This window comes from Cupressus sempervirens, chromosome 5 (genome assembly GCF_028749045.1).
Source record: "Cupressus sempervirens isolate cs-2001-9-10 chromosome 5, ASM2874904v1, whole genome shotgun sequence".
Lineage (NCBI taxonomy): Eukaryota > Viridiplantae > Streptophyta > Pinopsida > Cupressales > Cupressaceae > Cupressus > Cupressus sempervirens.
Genome location: NC_143122.1, coordinates 578,806,050 through 578,823,703, shown reverse-complemented (window position 1 = coordinate 578,823,703; position 17,654 = coordinate 578,806,050). Strand labels below are relative to the sequence as shown.

Here is a 17,654-nt window from a genome sequence, read left to right as displayed (position 1 = left end):
TCCTAGGAGTCTCCCTGTTCACCAGTGTCGAAGAGTTGTAAACTTGTCTAGAATTGCCTTCTGTTAAACTGGAAACGCCACCCTATACCCTTCTTCTCTGTCCCTCTTGGGAGTGGATTCCCTACCTCCGCATCCAAAGCCATGTCATGGTCCTCCTGCTCACCCACAATATTGGGCCCTACCTTTGTGTCCTTGTCTAAATGAAGTGCTTTGGTGGTCTTATCCCCCAATCTGTCAACCTCTGAAGACTCTTTCTATTCCTTCCCAATCACTACATGCTCTTGCTAATTCTCGAAAGGTCCAATCTCCACTTGCTCACTTTCCACCTATGTTGGGATCCTATTAATATCACTATGATCCAATGTTGAACCCAAGCATACCAACACTTGCTCCACACTTCTCACCTTGCCATTCTTGTGTCCTTTGTCCTAGGAAGCCCATGCTAAAAGTGTTTCCCCTAAACACTCTTATTTTTCTTTTCCTTTCTCCTACACAGTACACTCTTACTTTCAGTGACCCATCTCATGCACTTCTCACACTTTTCCATTATTTCTTCCACTTCAATCTCCTACCACCAATAACCTTCTAAGGTATAGATCTCGATCGTGTATGTTAAAGGTAGATGAGGTTTCCACGCTATACAGATACAATCCAATAGGCTAAAGTCCTTTCAGTCTATCGCTTCATCTGTACATAAGTAATTTCCCAACCCGTTTCCAATTTGTTTGAAAATCTCCTCATGCCAATACTTGTGTGGGAGATTGTACAGCCTAACCCAGATCAGGATTTCTTCCATAGATGCTTGCTTAGGGTTAAAATTTGGGGACCAGTCTCTAATGTAAGATCCCATCCCACCCATCATGAAAGGACCATTGAGCAGTGTCCATTGCTTTTCATGTTTTTCTCTAGCTTTAATTAAGAAAAGACAACTAATCAAAGATTTGAGAATAAAGTGCTCACCCCAGTTTTTGGTGGTCCATTGTCTGATTCTTGGGTACGCCGGCAAGCCACCTCCACACTTCAAGAAGAAAGTCGTCTCCCTCAAGGTTTTGACATTGTCCTCCAAACCTCAAAGTAAATCCTAATATTCACAATCCTTTTGTCGGTAGTCTACGAAACCGAGAGAACGATTTCTTTCACTGTAGCTTGTCATTTCGGGATCCACTTCTAATTCCCGTCTCCTTGTCTTTTGACTATTGCCTAAGAAAACTCTCACTTCCCCCCATGTAAAGCCATTTGATCTTCCCCTATATCCATCCTTTTCAAAAACATTTTGCCTCTCCGTGGCATTTTTTGGAGGGCCCATGCGCGTTGCAAGGGATGTCATGGGAGATTTCTTCCCTTTCTGCTTGTTGGGCGCCCGCTGTAAGCCTGTCACCCACCATGGTTGTCTAGTGTTTGAAAACCCTTCAACGTCTCCTCCGCTCTACCATTTCTTTTTTTTACATAACCCTTGATGCTTTGTAATCTTCAAACCATAGTATCTTACAATCTATTCTAGAGCATGCTTCTCATCCAAAAGGTTTGGAGGGTTTGCCACATTTTCCTCAAGATCGCCCCAGCTATTCTTCGTGTGTATCTCTGTTTACTGGGAAGGACAATTCCATTATCCAACATCAGGTTGGATGATTTTTGGTTAGCAATTTTGTCGATTCTGGTTGGGTCAGTAGAAGAGTCTGTGGCAGGCTCTACTCTCACAACAGCACATCATTCTGAAGAAGGGGACCACCTTCTCCGCTTTTTTCTGGCTACATTTGGTCATTGACATTCTACAGATCCAGGGAGGCTCTTACTAGCAGCAAAATGTTCTGAAATATTTATTGTATATGTATTTTCTTCTATAGAATAGTTGATAGAATGACCATTAATTGAGGTTATTAGAATATTTTAATGTCTCGCTATATTTTGCTAGTTCTAGTTAATGATTATTTAGGGTTTCTTGTAGTTTTTCTCAGTTGGGTCTATTTTTAGACTATGCTATAATAAGCATATGTAAACTCAAATTAAGAGTTCATTGTTCATGCAATTTTTTTTTCGTTATCTCTGTTCATTTAGTCCTTAACAATTTCAGTTCCCATTGCCCCAATCTCACAAACCAAAGGAAGTTAATGCTAACCTCCTCCACATAAACTTTGAGAGCGCCTACATGATAATCACAACTGTGTGGTGGTCTGCTGTCCAAACCACAAATGCGAGCAGAATATCAAAGATGACAACTATTTGGCAATTGAATTTCCACCCAAAACACAATTTGGTTTGTAGGAAAACACATCTTGTTGGATTGTTTGTCATTGGTGTCAAAGTCACTGTCTGAGTTTGTCATTGATGCTAAAGGCAAATGAGAAACATGGGCCTACTTCTTACCTTTCAGGACCTACATTGGTAGATAGTCCTTGGCACGAGAGGTTGCTCATAAAGAACAATATGGCTGCTGAGAAGAAGAATGATAAGGGTCAAGATGCAACATTGATGGCATCAGTATTATTGTCAAGACTGACTATTGGTTAAAAAGTAAATAGGACAGCAAAGATGTTTAATGGAGCAGGTTCAATAAACACAAATATTGGAATAAATTTCATATGAAGCAATCCATAGTATCAAAGAGCATTTGTATGCAGTTGATAACCACTGGCATGCAGTTATGTGCACTCCAGAAGTACGAAGACATACAACAGATGGCAGTAATCACGATAAGTTCATCATGGGCAAGTTTCTTTTATTGGCGGACCCACTTCATCATACTCCATTGATCAGAGATTATACTTTGATGATAAGTCTTTATATTGCCGAATTCACAGAAAGAAACACAGCGACTCATATGCCAGCAACTATATTGAGAATAAATCAATGACTCATGTTTATGACAGCAACTATACTAGGAGAAAAATGCAGTGTTTTGTTGTTTAAAATAAACAGCAATAAATAAACTGTCATTGATGTCCTTCGGTTCAAGAAAAAAAAGATTCAATATTCAAGGATGAATTAACTAGCAAGGCTAATACAAAGGAAGGATACATACAGAACCAAGACAAATAAGGATACATATAGAAGCGGCAATCAGCATTACCAAACTAAACATACAATTCAGATTTCTTTAATAATAAAAGCAAACAAGCAATGATCTATTTTAAACTCAATGTATTAAGTCTGGTTCAAATTATGCTGTCTGACTCCTTAAGATTTCCGATTCATTACAAGGTATAGGTAATGCATATTATGATGGCGGATTTAATAAGATTCACATAACTGGCCAGCCACCAACATAAGGACAAAGATAATTAAGCATGATTTTTTAAGGAAATAAAAGTATATTTTGTTTAAAAAAATCAGCAAGTGGTGCAACTTGACTTATTCTTATGAAATATTTTCATTGAAGAAAATACGCTTCAAAAAGTGTCATTCGTAAAGAGCTCATATGCATAAAGAAAATTCTTTGTGAAGAGGGGTGATTTTCTTTTAAGGTGGTGACATTTGATATGAAGGGATATGTCTCTAAGGGAGATGAGAAGGTATTAAATAAATTTTATATGAAAATTAGAGGAGTGTGTGTGGTGAATTAAAAAAGGTAATCAAGCATACATACAAGATTGATGAGGAGAAAACAATAAGATGATTTATACATTTATGCATACACACAAGATTGATGAAGAGTAATTACTAATTAGAGAAGATGTTTGGTAGATTTATGATCAGATTGAAAAGAAGATTTATGAAGACTCTATAAGCATAATAGTGAAGACTTTGTGACACTTGTGAGGAGGGTTTCATGCAAAGATAAAGAAAACTTTGAAGCAGAATTGTGAAGCATATTGAAGAGAGTTTTGTGAATCGTAGTGCGGCAGACTTATAATCAGTTTTGCAGGAGATTGTGATCACACTTCTGGCAGATTTATAGCCACGCCTCACCAAAATAGCAGATTTGAAGAAGAGAAAAAAGCTCTTGCCAAGACTACTTGAATGAGAGGTTGGGGTCTAGTGGGCAAGTGCTTATGAATTGAATAAGAGGTTGGTGTCTCTAGCAAGTTGAGCCTGCAAAAATTTTAAGAGAAAATTAAGTTAGTGTGTTCTTCTCATGTGCATGATTATTAAAATTAAGTAAAAGATGCTATTGTGATTGATAAAGTTTGAATTAATACAACTCATTCTTATACTAATTCATGCAACACCCCCCCTCTGCAGTATAACCCTGTGCTCATCACATCCTCTTCAACTGGAAACATAAGTTAACCTTTCCCTGATTGAGTGGTTTGAAAATGCACATTCCCACAGCTGTTCAAGTGTAAAATCAGTGACGTATGATCTGTTTTCCCCCAAATCAGCACCCTGTAATGCAACAACTGCAGCAAATCTGAATTCCTTTCCAAATAATAAGAAGTTTAACATTCTATCAGGTGATACTACTCATCAATCTCATAACTGTTAGCCGATATAATCTTCCCTTTCAACAACAACTGATATAATCATCCCTTTCAACAACAATAACTTACCAACATTTCCTCTGGAATCTATGACATCAATTTGAACATGAGTGCATTTGTTCAAGGTTCAAAACCATAACTGACAACCTGATTCTTTTGAAAACAGCAATCTGAGATCAAAATAAATGCAAAAAGAATTATTCCAATTTGCATCAATGACGAAAAAATAGATTGAGGAAAATTGCATTTACTACGACTGAAATGTCATCACAATCAATCACCAACTTGAATGTAATCCTTTTCTCCAGCACATGTGACTAGCATTACACCTAAAATCCCTCAAATGTAACTTGCTGGTGGCTGGACTATATCAAAAGACCAGCATTATAATAGCAATTGAGAATTGTTGTGTTTTATAAAATCACCTCTCTGTCACTACTAATCTCTAACACCATCAGTTGATATTCTCTTGCATGAAAAAAGTATATTAAGACAACATGATCATTTTTTGCCTCCTGAAATTGTTACTCATGGAGACACTTTGAAGATAGTTAAAATCTCAATACAGTTCAGCATCCCAACAAAAAAATGTGTTTACATCTCCTCAACAGACTAAAACCTGTAAATATCAACAACATGCAGGGATGGACAGTACAGAACAATCTCAATTATAAAACTATGCCTTGAATATACTCAAAAAACATTACATACTGTGTTTTTCTGCCATAAGTTGAACAACACAGATGCCTTCTAGATGATCAAATTTCCATCCCATTGGATAACTTCTTCTACCTCATCAAAATTTTCTTCCTCATTAGGCGATCTCCAAGAAGATAACATTTAGAATTTGATCATGTGTGATCACATGACTCTGCACATCATTAAGATTTTGGTTGTCATTTCAAACTTCTCTAAGAAAATAATCCTAGGCAAAATCCATCTTCATTTGCAAGAACATCAATGATATTTGGAGATCTCTTAGCCAAACCACAAGGCACCACCTCACATTTGAGACTTTTTTAAATTTTCCCTTGGCTTCATTCTCCTATTTAATTCATACCCTTTGTAGCAGATTTCTTTGCTTAAGTTTCTCAAATTCTTCGTAGGCATTATGGGCTCTTCCTCAAGGTCCACTTCCTCTTCATCTTCACTGCAAACTTTACTTAAATATTTTCGCATTCTTCTTGTTCTGTCATCCTTTACTTCCAATGCCAAGAAAAGTGTTTCTTCTCCAAATTTTTCTGCCGCTTTCCCCTAACGAGCTATTATCTTTTCTTGAATAAAGATTATCTTTGTTCTTACGGAAATCCTCACCCTTTTCATATTGACCTTTCTCATAGCCCTTCTTTTCTTGATGTTTTCTTCCTTTCTTGGGTAGTGATCCTTTCCATCCTAGTTGCTTTCACTCTTATCATGTGGACATTTGAAGCAGCGTGACCTATTCTGCCACAATGAAAAAATTTCTATGGTAACTTACCTTGATATTTTCCAGACATTTTCTTTAGCTTTCTCATGAAGTGAGCTTCTTCTTCAATTGTTTCATTGATTAAATTACTACTTGGTTCACATACTTTATTCTTTTTTCATTTTATAGGCAGTTAGAACCCATGCAACTCAGCCTTTGTCAGTTTGTCTAGATCTCTCATTTCTTCAATTGCCAAAATTATGGAATCAAATCTTGAAGGTGTATGATTACAGATTCTCCAATCTCTTCACACCAAGGCCTCTTTCTGTGTTCATAATCTCACCAAAATGTTCACAATCTCACCAAAATGAACCAAGTAGGAGGCTATGTTATCTTCTTGTTTCATCTTAAAGCTTTTGAAGCGCCTTTGTGCTTGAAGCTTTGCCTTCTTCACTTTATCATATCCTGGATAGATATTCTTCAACTTATCCCACATGTACTTGGCTTATTTCAATTAGCAAAGCATGACTTACAAATTCTAACTCAAATAATCCAAACAAAATTACATACTTAGCTTTTGTAAAATTTATTGATCGTTTATTGGTGGAGACTAACTAAACTAATAATCTATCTATGTAAGTATCTTGAGCAATCTTCAATTCAGTTTCTTATTAATATATATGTAATCCTGAAGTGAAATAAATATCCTTATATGATAAGAATATTTTCTTTTATCGTTGTACTGAAACGGTTTTATGTACATGTGCAGATCTGAATTTTCCTGAGATGCACTTGCCTTTGTTATTGATTGATCCCGAAATCAGAGTTTCATGAATATATATGTGTGCATTGAGATATGTTTACGTAGGGGTATGAACCTACATAACCATACCTCAATGCATACTTAGTAAACACTGATCAGAGAAACCGATTCACTTTATTATAATCGAAGCCTTAGCTAAGACTGGTGACGGTTCATGGTATTGATTATCTTAAGCACCCGATACTTGTCTCATTCAATACATATTATCTCATTCGATACATATTGCTTGATCGGTTAGTATAACAAGGTTTTGATATATATATATGATAGAATATGAAATCATAAGATATGAATATTAAATCTGTGTGTGTGTGTGTGTGTGTGTGTGTGTGTGTGTGTGTATTGATATATATTGCTTCAATTACCATGAAGCTAATATACTTAACACTCTCTCTTTAGCAAGGAGGGAATTGAAGGAATTATAACACAAGGTTATACACCACTTGAAAGTGGTCAATTATGGTGTCCGGCAAAATCCAGCCCGAAGAACCATAATAGATTTTCATGGTGTCTGGCAAAATCCAGCCCAAAGAACCAAAGAACCATGATGGTTATCAATGTGTCCAGCAAAATCCAGCCCGAAGAACAATGATAACACTTACTTCAACACTTTTAGTGTTAGAAGATAGATCAACTATAAATAAGGTCGTCACCTTTCATAACATAAGTTTGCAAACAATCTAATTTCAATTATTCATGAATATATTAATTTACAAATGCATTTACAAATTTGTCATATAAAGTTTACCTCTAAAGTACACTATTTTCAACTTTGCAAGAGGCTTGGTGAAAATGTCAGCATTTTGCTCATTTGTGCTGATATAAATCAGCTTGATAACATTTTTGTCAACCATATCTCTTATGTAATGATAAGGAGTCTAAATGTGCTTCAATTGATTGTGGAAAATAGGATTTGCAGAAATTTTGATGCAGCTCTAGTTATCACAATGAATCACTGTACGACTTAATTGTTTTCCAAAAACTCCAAATAATAGCTTTATCAGCCATATTGCTTCGCGTGCTCCCATTAATGCTGGCATGTACTCAACTTTGGTGGAACTCAAGATGATTATTGGTTGTTTTCTATTGAACCGGGATATCATTGCTGATCCAAGATTGAAGCAACATCCTGTAGTACTTTTCCATTTTATGGAACAACCAGCCCAATCAGGATCAATATATCCTTCAAGTTTGATCTCTACATTTTTATGCTTCAAACCAAATCCAATAGTGCCACACAGATATCTCAAGATATGTTTGGCAGCCATCAAATGAATCTTCTTTGGTTCACACACAAAATGACTTAAAACATTTGTGGCATAACATATATCAGGTCTAGTATTTAAAAGAGACATAAGTAATCCAATGATATGTCTGTACAAAGTGGAATCAGCAGACTCTGAATTCACAGTTTCTTCTTTTAGTTTATGTAGATTAGTTTCCACCAGAGCTGTTAGAGGTTTCCTATCCATCATTCCAAACCTAGTCAAGATGTCTTGAGTGTACTTCCCTCGATGTAGAAAAATATGATCTTTCTTTTGACAGACTTCTAGGCCCAAGAAATAGTGTAGTAGACCTAGATCCTTTATTTCAAATTCAGCTTTAAGCTCTTGTTTGCATCTTTCAATCAAGTGATCATTCCCTACTATCAATAGATCATCAACATATAAAACAAGAATTAACATGTCATCATTAGAAATTTTGAAATATATGTTTGGATCAGCTTCATTCTTTGAGTATCCTAGTTTGGTGAGGTAGCTATTTATCCTTTCATACCAAGCTTGAGGTGCTTGTTTGAGGCCATAAAGTGCTTTCTTGAGTTCACATACATATTTATCCTTATCTTTTATAGCAAAACCTTCAGGGTGTTCAATATATACTTCTTCATTTGTGACACCATTCAAGAATGTGGTCTTGACATCCATTTGATGTATCTTCCATCCTTTGGATGCTACAATTGCAACAATTGTTCTTACGAAAGTGTAGCAAGCAACTGCAGAAAAAGTTTCCTCATAATCAATACCCGCCTTCTAAGAAAAACCCCCAGCAACAAACCTTGCTTTATGCTTTTCAATACTGTCATCAAAAGCATATTGATTTTGTATAACCATTTTGACGAAACAACTGATTTGTCTTTTAGTCTACATACAATATCCCAAATATCATTTTGTAACATGGATTGATATTCCTCAACCATAGTATCTTTCCAAGCTTGACAAGTTAGGGCTTCTTCAACAGTTAACGGTTCAGATTTAGTAAGCTCAGTTACTAATGCAATGTAACAAGATTTGTTTCTGGTTTGCTTGCTTTCCTTGAAAATTTCATCAAGCTCAACATTATTTTCTTCAATCATTTCCCTTGCACACAATGGCCTTTTCTTGATACTAGTGATGTCTCTATTATCTCTATCTGGTAATGATTGATTCTCTTTTAATATGTTCTCCCTCTAAATTTCGATTTGCATATTTTCATCTAAGTCTGTGATGGGCTCATCTTATATACTTGTAGATAGTTTTAAAGCAGTTTTTTTTTCAAATATGACATTTCTACTCAACTCAACTGATCTTTGTCTAAGTGTATAGACTCTATACCCTTTGGAGTTCTCACTGTACCCAACAAATATTCCTTTCTTATCGGATGGTTCTAACTTGGTTCTTTTTTCTTTAAGTATGTGAATGTAAACAAGGCAACCAAATATTCTAAGATGACTTAAGTCAGGTTTAGTTCATGTAAAAACTTCTTCAGGAGTTATGTTTTCTAGTATAGAGTGTGGACATTTGTTTTGAATATATACAATTGTATTGGTGGCCTCTGCCCAAAATCAGAAATGTAAATTTTGATCATGGAGCATGGCTTTTGCTGCTTCAACAATAATTCTATTTTTTCTTTTTGCTAACCCATTCTGTTAAAGATTATAAGGTATTGTATACTCCCTCTTAATCCCAACAGAGGTAAAAAAAAGCTTTGAAATTTCCATTGTCTGATCTTTATGTTTTAATTCTTTTTGGCGTTTGATTTTCCATTATTTCTTTGAACTCTTTAAATTTTGATAGGACCTCATTTGATTCTTTGACCTTCAAAAAAATAGATCCATGTTTTCCTAGAGAAATCATCAATGAATATTATGTAATAAGAGAATCCTCCTAGAGAAAGTGTTGGCATAGGTCCACATAAATCATAGTGAACTAGTTCTAGAACTGATTTAGACTTGTGTTCACTAGGAGGAAAAGGTCTTTTTATATTCTTTCCTAGAGCACATCCTTTACAAGTGCCTATATGTTTTGAATTTAAGCTAGGTGTTCTAGTGGTGATTTTATCTATATTAAGAAGTGAACTGAATCCAATATGTTTGAGTTTTCTATGCCATACTTCATTAGAGTTTGTCACTCCATGGCTTAGAGCTTGCTTTTGAATGTTGCATAATTTATATAGGGTCCTGTCTCTAGTCTCTATGGTGATACCATTCTTGAGATTAGTGTTTTTAGGCCAATAGAATACTTTGTCTCCATTGAAGGTGACTTGAAACCCTTCATCAGCAAGTCCAAAGATCGATACTAGATTTCTTTTTATGCCCAGTACGAAAAGAACATCTTTCAATTTTAGTGTAACCCCAGTTCTTAGTTGTATAGAATAGATCCCAATTCCTTAAACTGGATATGTGGAATTATCTCCAATGGTGACTCCTTTAGTGAGATAATTTCCAAAAGTTTCAAACTTATCTCTGAATCCTATTATATGTCAGGAAGCAACACTATCTATTATCCACACGTTTTCTTTGGATTTCATCTCACTTGATAGAGCAGAATAGAATAACAAATTTTCATCTTTTTTTGTTTCGGCTATGGAAGCTAGGATTTTTCCCTTTCTGGACCATTTCTAAAAGTATGTCTAAATTTCTCACACTTATAACATTGAACTTTAAAGAAGTCATTTCTTTTGTAATTATTATTTCCTTTCTATTTATCATATTTCTTATCTTTGAATTTCTTATTCTTTCCTTTGTTGTTGGAGACTGAGAAGAGAACTTGATTTTCTCCCTCTTGATTTGAAATGATTCCTCTCAAAATTAGTCTTGATTCTTCTACTGTGCAATCATTTTTCAGTTGAACAAGGGCTGGTATTGAGGGTCTGCTGACAACCTGAATAAAAGCTTCCCAAGATATAGTTAATCCTCTAAGTGCTATTATGGATAGTTCTTGGTCTTTTACTTTGCTTCCAGTAGAAGATAGATGATTCTTTAGTTCGGAAATTTTTCCAAAGTAGGATGAAATTGACTCCCCTTTATTCATTTTTGTATTCATCAGTTGATTTTTTAATGTAATTAATCTGCTAGAGTTGTTGATTTCAAATGTATCCTCATTTGTCTTGAAAACTTCAAATGACTTTTTGAGATTTGAGATGGAAGGAAGAATATGATCTTTTACTAAATCAACAATGATTTTCCTGGCTTTATTATTTTGTCTTTTCCAAGTGGCCTTTTCTGCCTCATCTTCAAGTATTGAAATATCTGATTCAATGAATGATTCTAATTCTAATTCCTCGAGAATTGTTATAATTCGAATTTTCCAAGAGAAGAAATTTGCTGCTCCTTCATGCCTATCCTCTACTCTGACATTGTTTGACATGTTGTCACTTTTGTTTCAAGAATCTAAATTTAGAAGTCTCTCTACCAATTAGGCTCTGATACAATGTAAATTTAGAGATCATTCATTGGTGGAGACTAACTAAACCAATAATCTGTCTATGTAAGTATCTTGAGCAATCTTCAATTCAATTTCTTATTAATATATATGTAATCCTGAACTGAAATAAATATCCTTGTATGATAAGAACATTTTCTTTTATCTTTGTACTAAAACAGTTTTGTATATATGTGCAGATCTGAATTTTCCTGAGATGCAATTGGCTTTGTTATTGATTGATCCAGAAATCAGAGTTTCATGAATATATATGTGTATGCATTGAGATCTGTTTACGTAGGGGTATGACCCTACCTAACGATACCTCAATGCATACTTAATAAACACTGATCAGAGAAACCAATTCACTTTATTATAACCGCAGCCTTAACTAAGACTGGTGACACTTCATGGTATCGATTATTTTTAGCACCAAATACCTCTCTCATTCAATACAAACTATCTCATTCGATACATATTGCTTGATTGGTTAGTATAACAAGGTTTTGATATATATATTTTTATTTTTTATTTTTATTTTTTTATTTATATTAAATCTGTATATTCATACAGATATACATATATATATACAGATTTAATATAAATATGATAGAATTATATATATATATGAATATACAGATTTAATATAAATCAAATATAATATACAGATTTAATATATACATATATATATATATATATAATATAATTTGATATATATATTCTATCATATATATATTTGATTTCTATTAAATCTGTATATTCATACAGATGTATATATATATATATATATATATTTGATTTCTACTAAATCTGTATATTCATACAGATATACATATATATATATATGATAGAATATATATATCAAATTCTATCATATATATATATATATGTAAACCTTGTTATACTAACCAATCAAGCAATATGTATCAAATGAGATAATATGTATTGAATGAGACAGGTATCGGGTGCTAAAAATAATCGATACCATGAACCGTCACCAATCTTAGTTAAGGATGCGATTATAATAAAGTGAATCGGTTTCTCTGATCAGTGTTTATTAAGTATGCATTGAGGTATGGTTAGGTAGGGTCATACCCCTACGTAAACAGATCTCAATGCACACACATATATATTCATGAAACTCTGATTTCTGGATCAATCAATAACAAAGCCAATTGCATCTCAGGAAAATTCAGATCTGCACATATATACAAAACTGTTTCAGTACAAAGATAAAAGAAAATATTCTTATCATATAAGGATATTTATTTCAGTTCAGGATTACATATATATTAATAAGAAATTAAATTGAAGATTGCTCAAGATACTTACATAGACAGATTAGTTTAGTTAGTCTCCAGACTCTCCACCAATGAATGATATATATATATATTGCTTCAGTTACCATGAAGCTAATGTACTTAACAGCTTTCACGTTGTTTTCACACTCTTTCATAAATAATCCATTGGGGGAGGTGCAAGGCCTATGAAGCCAGTTACAACTTATTACCAAATATCATACCTCAAGGCATTCAAATATGTTTCCATCCTTATGCTGGAAAGGCATATTTTTTCAAGTGCCTTGTTTGATGTTAATCCATATCCTTCTTGCATGGCCATTTGTGCTCTTTTAGATCTTCCTTCAAGCAATTAGACTGTATCCAAAGGAACCCACTCTGATACCAGCTATTGGGAGTTGAGTTGCCCATTTACACCAAAAGGTGCACCTATTCAAGAAACTACTACCATCACAAATAAGGATCTCATGAAAGGCTAGTAAAACATATCACCAATCCTCAGGAGAGGCATTGCACATGTTAGAACAAAAAAGTCGTAAGCATGGTTTCTATCCACATAATAGTCTCACACAAGAAGGCAATTACACAAGAAAGAGGAAGGAAACCTAAGACATGGACTGTCTTCACTTTGGTTATCAAAGATGGTGGATTGAAGGAAACATGACCATCTCAAGAACTGCTCATTAAAAAATGGATGCATTTCTTTGAACATTTTCATCAAATAAAAAATTTAATCCTTGGAAAAAAATATTCATACCAAAAACATTTATATGACCCCATAGCATTCAAAACATAATCTTGATTTAATTATTTTCTTTTTTAATTAGTGAACACATATTTTATTAGATTAATGAATCAACTTCTTATCATAACCCTGGATATAATCCAATAGAGTTAAATCAAGAATGACCACAGCAAGCCTTCACTGATTTCTCAATTCCTACCACAATCCAAAGAGACTACTCATATAAATGACTCTTAGGATGGACCAATTCAGGTTTTCAAATACAAATTTCAGTCTACAACATTTCACTCAATCATTCATCAAGCCAAAAAATAAAATACCCAAAAGAAAACTCAAAGCTGAAGAAATAATCTTTTCAAAAAAAATCTAAGAAACATACAAAAGCTAAGCCCAACAGTAATGGACCTTGAAGCTTTTCGCCAAAAAATTGAAACTTGTCCAATAAAAATCTACATGTATCATTTTATTCTAAACAGCATTTTGGTGTTTCCCATTTTTAAAGATGCATGTCCACCTTTTTTTTTTTTTTTTTTTTGAAATTAATTTATATTAAAAAGATTGAAATTTTCATCTCAAACATTTTTTGAAAATGGTGTACCAGTTCCCCTCCCCATTGACCATGCAAACAAGCTCCACATTTCACAGACCACAAGCATTCCGTAGAATTTCAGACACACCAACCACTAAGCATACAAAGTCACTTGAAGTTTTTAGAAAAACAATTAATATAATCAGATACATGAGTTCACCAAAGCACTCAATGATGAAAGGCTCCCATCTCTTTTCTACTGATACCAGATCCTAGAAGGTATATCTACAGAGGGTTTATTATAATATCCAACACCACACCTTTCAATTAAGTTTAGGGATCATTGTGTTTGGAACAAATATTTTCTCAGTTTAACAGTCCTGTTACTGAAGACAAGGATTCACATATAGTAAATCCTTGTCTATAATAAGATCAATACCAAATGATTACATCTCTGGAAGCAACCACAATTTTTTCTTAACAAACCTTAGTTATGTATCATGTGGTAGTTCTGTTCTCACTTCTTGGTTGTCCAATCTTATATCAGTATCCAGAACAGTCTTATTTCACATCAATGAGTCTAGCAACATCATCTCTTATAATCTATAAGTTTTTCATCTTGATACTGCCTACCTCAGTAATCTTTAAATTCTTCTGCCTTCAAGATGGGTTTACAAGGCCTTAAGAATTAGTTCTCTGGGTGTCATCTTTGTTAGGTACCTGTGAATTAAAATAGACAGTGATTGACACTAGATAATTTTCTGTATCTGGAAAAAGTAATTTATATCCACTACAAGAATGCCTATTAACTCACACAACATGTATCTTTAAACAAATATTTTTGGTGTCAAATTAGAAATAAATACACTCTGTAGACCTTTACAGTAATACCAATCTGGCACACGATTCACTCTTATAAACTAACCAGCCACTTTGTTATTTCCTAGCTGAGTTACAAAGCTAACGCTGGAAACATATTGATCGAACTACAAAATGAACTCCAAGTTCTTGTATTATAGTTCTATGGAATTGAATAGGAAATTTTCATTTAATCTTGGATGTGATGCCCAACAATGACTGTAACCTTTATAGTCTTTGGTATGTCTATAGCAAAAAACAAATTAATCATGGAAAAATACCATGTTAAAAGCTGAAACATTTCATTGGTCTTACTTGATGAACAAGCACTACACGATGATCATGGAGTTGCTGGATGATCATTTCACAGACTGTCGTCTTTCCAGAAGCTGTACCCCCTGCAACCCCTGCAAAATTCCACCACTTGTATCTTCCATCATTGATAAAAAAACATCCACATGAATAGAGATGATGCATACAGATAATTTATAATTCTATTCATCCCAACTCTACTAAGAACAGTTGAAGTTTTAAAAAAATTGTGCTGTCTAGTAAACTAGAGTTAGTTGAGATAAAAGTGTAATTTTATAGTCAATAACTAACAAACACATGCATCATCCAAACTTAAATTGATTCATCAATTCTAAATTTCATATCTGTAACATTTTCTGTTAGCTACTTCTTTATCCCAATAAGAAAAGAGAGTGTCCTTATACTAAACTCATTCTCAGAAAGATTTCTGCATGTGATTCTTCGAAGAGTAAGTGCAACGTATGCATGGATCTATGGTTACAGGAGATGCAGATTGGCACTGACACTGACACTGGTACTGGTACTGGAGATGAGGATAGAAAACAGTAAACCGTTTTGCAAAAAATGGAAGACTGGAAATTAAAATATATATAAATTAAATTAAGGAAGAAAACAATAATGCAATGGCCATGCAACTTCAACTAATCAAAAAATAATATTTTAAAGTACTGAAATAGATGGCAATGAATGCAGAAATTAATTATATCAATATTCCACTGTAATCTTCATGAAATAATTCTAATCATATATTAATGTTTTGCAGGATACAGGTGGAATCGAGAAAGGAAAAGGAAGATGATTCTTAGAGCCAAAACACATCCTGTGTAGTGTCCCCATTGGTTGCCAGCATCAGAATTTGAGGGATTAGCCTAATATTGGATCCTCGAAGGCTAATGAGGATGGTTAGAGGGTCTTCTAAGGATTGATTCATCTCCAAAATTCAGCAATTTATGGATTTGGCCTTCGTTCGATGTCATTTGGACTCCATTTGCCATACTATGTATAGTAAGTTAGGGGTAATAGAGATGGACCCTTTCTATTTTTAGAAAGTCTATTTGGTCGCATGGGGAATTATGAGGAGAGATTCCTATTTCAAACGGCATGGCAATCAGACAAGTATTTCAAGCTATGCTCCACGGGGACGCGTCCCCTGCCTCTGTACCCTAGTACCCGTACCGGGTACGAAACGGGGACGCGGGTACGGATTTTGGCCGTACCCTGTGACGTCCCTTTTTTGAAGAATTCAGAAACGTCCCCGAAACGGCCAATTTTTTTGGGCAGGAAACTTGGGGACGGCCAGCAGTATCGGGGACAGTTTTGCCGTCCCCTATCCGTCCCCGAAACTGCTGGCCGTCCCCTTTTTTCCAGTCAATCTGGTAAAGGCAAACCATCCCCAAAAAAACATTTTTTCCTAATTTTTGTTGTTCGTGTGGCCCCTAGTCATCTTAAAGACATAATAACAATATGCAACCCATATTTGGTCCATTAAAACACTAACTCTTCTACTCATTTTTCGATTTAACATACTTGCTAAGAGGAAGGAAAAAAACATAAGAGCAGTAGCAGCAATGAGCAAAGATTGTGTTTAGTGAGGCAAGACTACGTTCGGTATTTACTATTTACCAACTATTTTAGTTGGACTTCTCTTTATTTCATTCTGATTTCAGCATGATACTTGAAGCCTTTAGGCATTTTAATTTTTGCTATATATGTATGTGATATTGTTATAATGGAAGCACTTAGTATTTGCCATTTGATAATATTCCATGTATTTATCTTCTAAAATGTATATGGTGAATGGTTTATCAATGTTATGATATACATATTTGAATTTTGTCTCTATATTAAAAAAATCCCCTATGTTTTTAATCGCCGTCCCCTGATGTCCCGTCCCCTAAATTTTGGCTTCGACCCGTACCCGTACCGGAAACACGTCCCCGTCCCCTAAAACGTCCCCGTCCCGGAAACTCCGTGGAACATAGATTTCAAGAGATTTTAAAGTTCAAGTGACTTAAGTGATTTATTTAAATATTTTAATGTTATAAAGTTATAAAGTTACTTAGTGAGTAAAAGACGAAATTGGCTTCTAATCCCACATTGCCTAGTTGTCTATGTCTTCCCTCATATCGAGGTTATAAAAGCGCGGAGCTACATTGGGATTGACACAACGAATATATGTTATTAAACAAATCCTAAAAGGTTGCTTATTGTGACTGGATACTTCCTAAGGACGAAACCCCTCAAGGAAATTTATTGAGACTGGACGCAAACCAGTAACTCACCTTAAGCTTTCAGACTGGAGTTAACAACAGCAGATACAAATCAGTAAAGAAGGTTTCCTGAAGATTGATGGCAGTTAGTGAGGTACGAACAGTTGAAGTTGATAATTCCTAAAGCCGAGCATTGGTATATGACAAGTTCAGAAGTTGGGCAGGCAGATTAGACATCCATAATTCATCAGCATAGCAGAGGGATGTAAGCATACAGTTGGCTGACAGGAATTTCTTAAGTCGGGTCACCTCCAGCAATGCATATTACAGTCAACGTGTACACATCATAATCCGCAAGGAGCATAAGGGATGACAGT

At 34.6% G+C, this 17,654-nt stretch overlaps 1 pseudogene across 1 annotated transcript in view; it reads right to left on the bottom strand.

Moving 5' to 3' along the window:
- LOC149557255 (uridine/cytidine kinase UKL1, chloroplastic-like) overlaps positions 1 to 17,654 on the bottom strand; it is a 200,238-nt pseudogene that overhangs the window by 137,049 nt on the left and 45,535 nt on the right. Inside the window, exon 3 of the transcript XR_016364861.1 lies at positions 15,071 to 15,162. The product of XR_016364861.1 is annotated as a uridine/cytidine kinase UKL1, chloroplastic-like (transcript). The remainder of the gene's footprint in view (positions 1 to 15,070; positions 15,163 to 17,654) is intronic.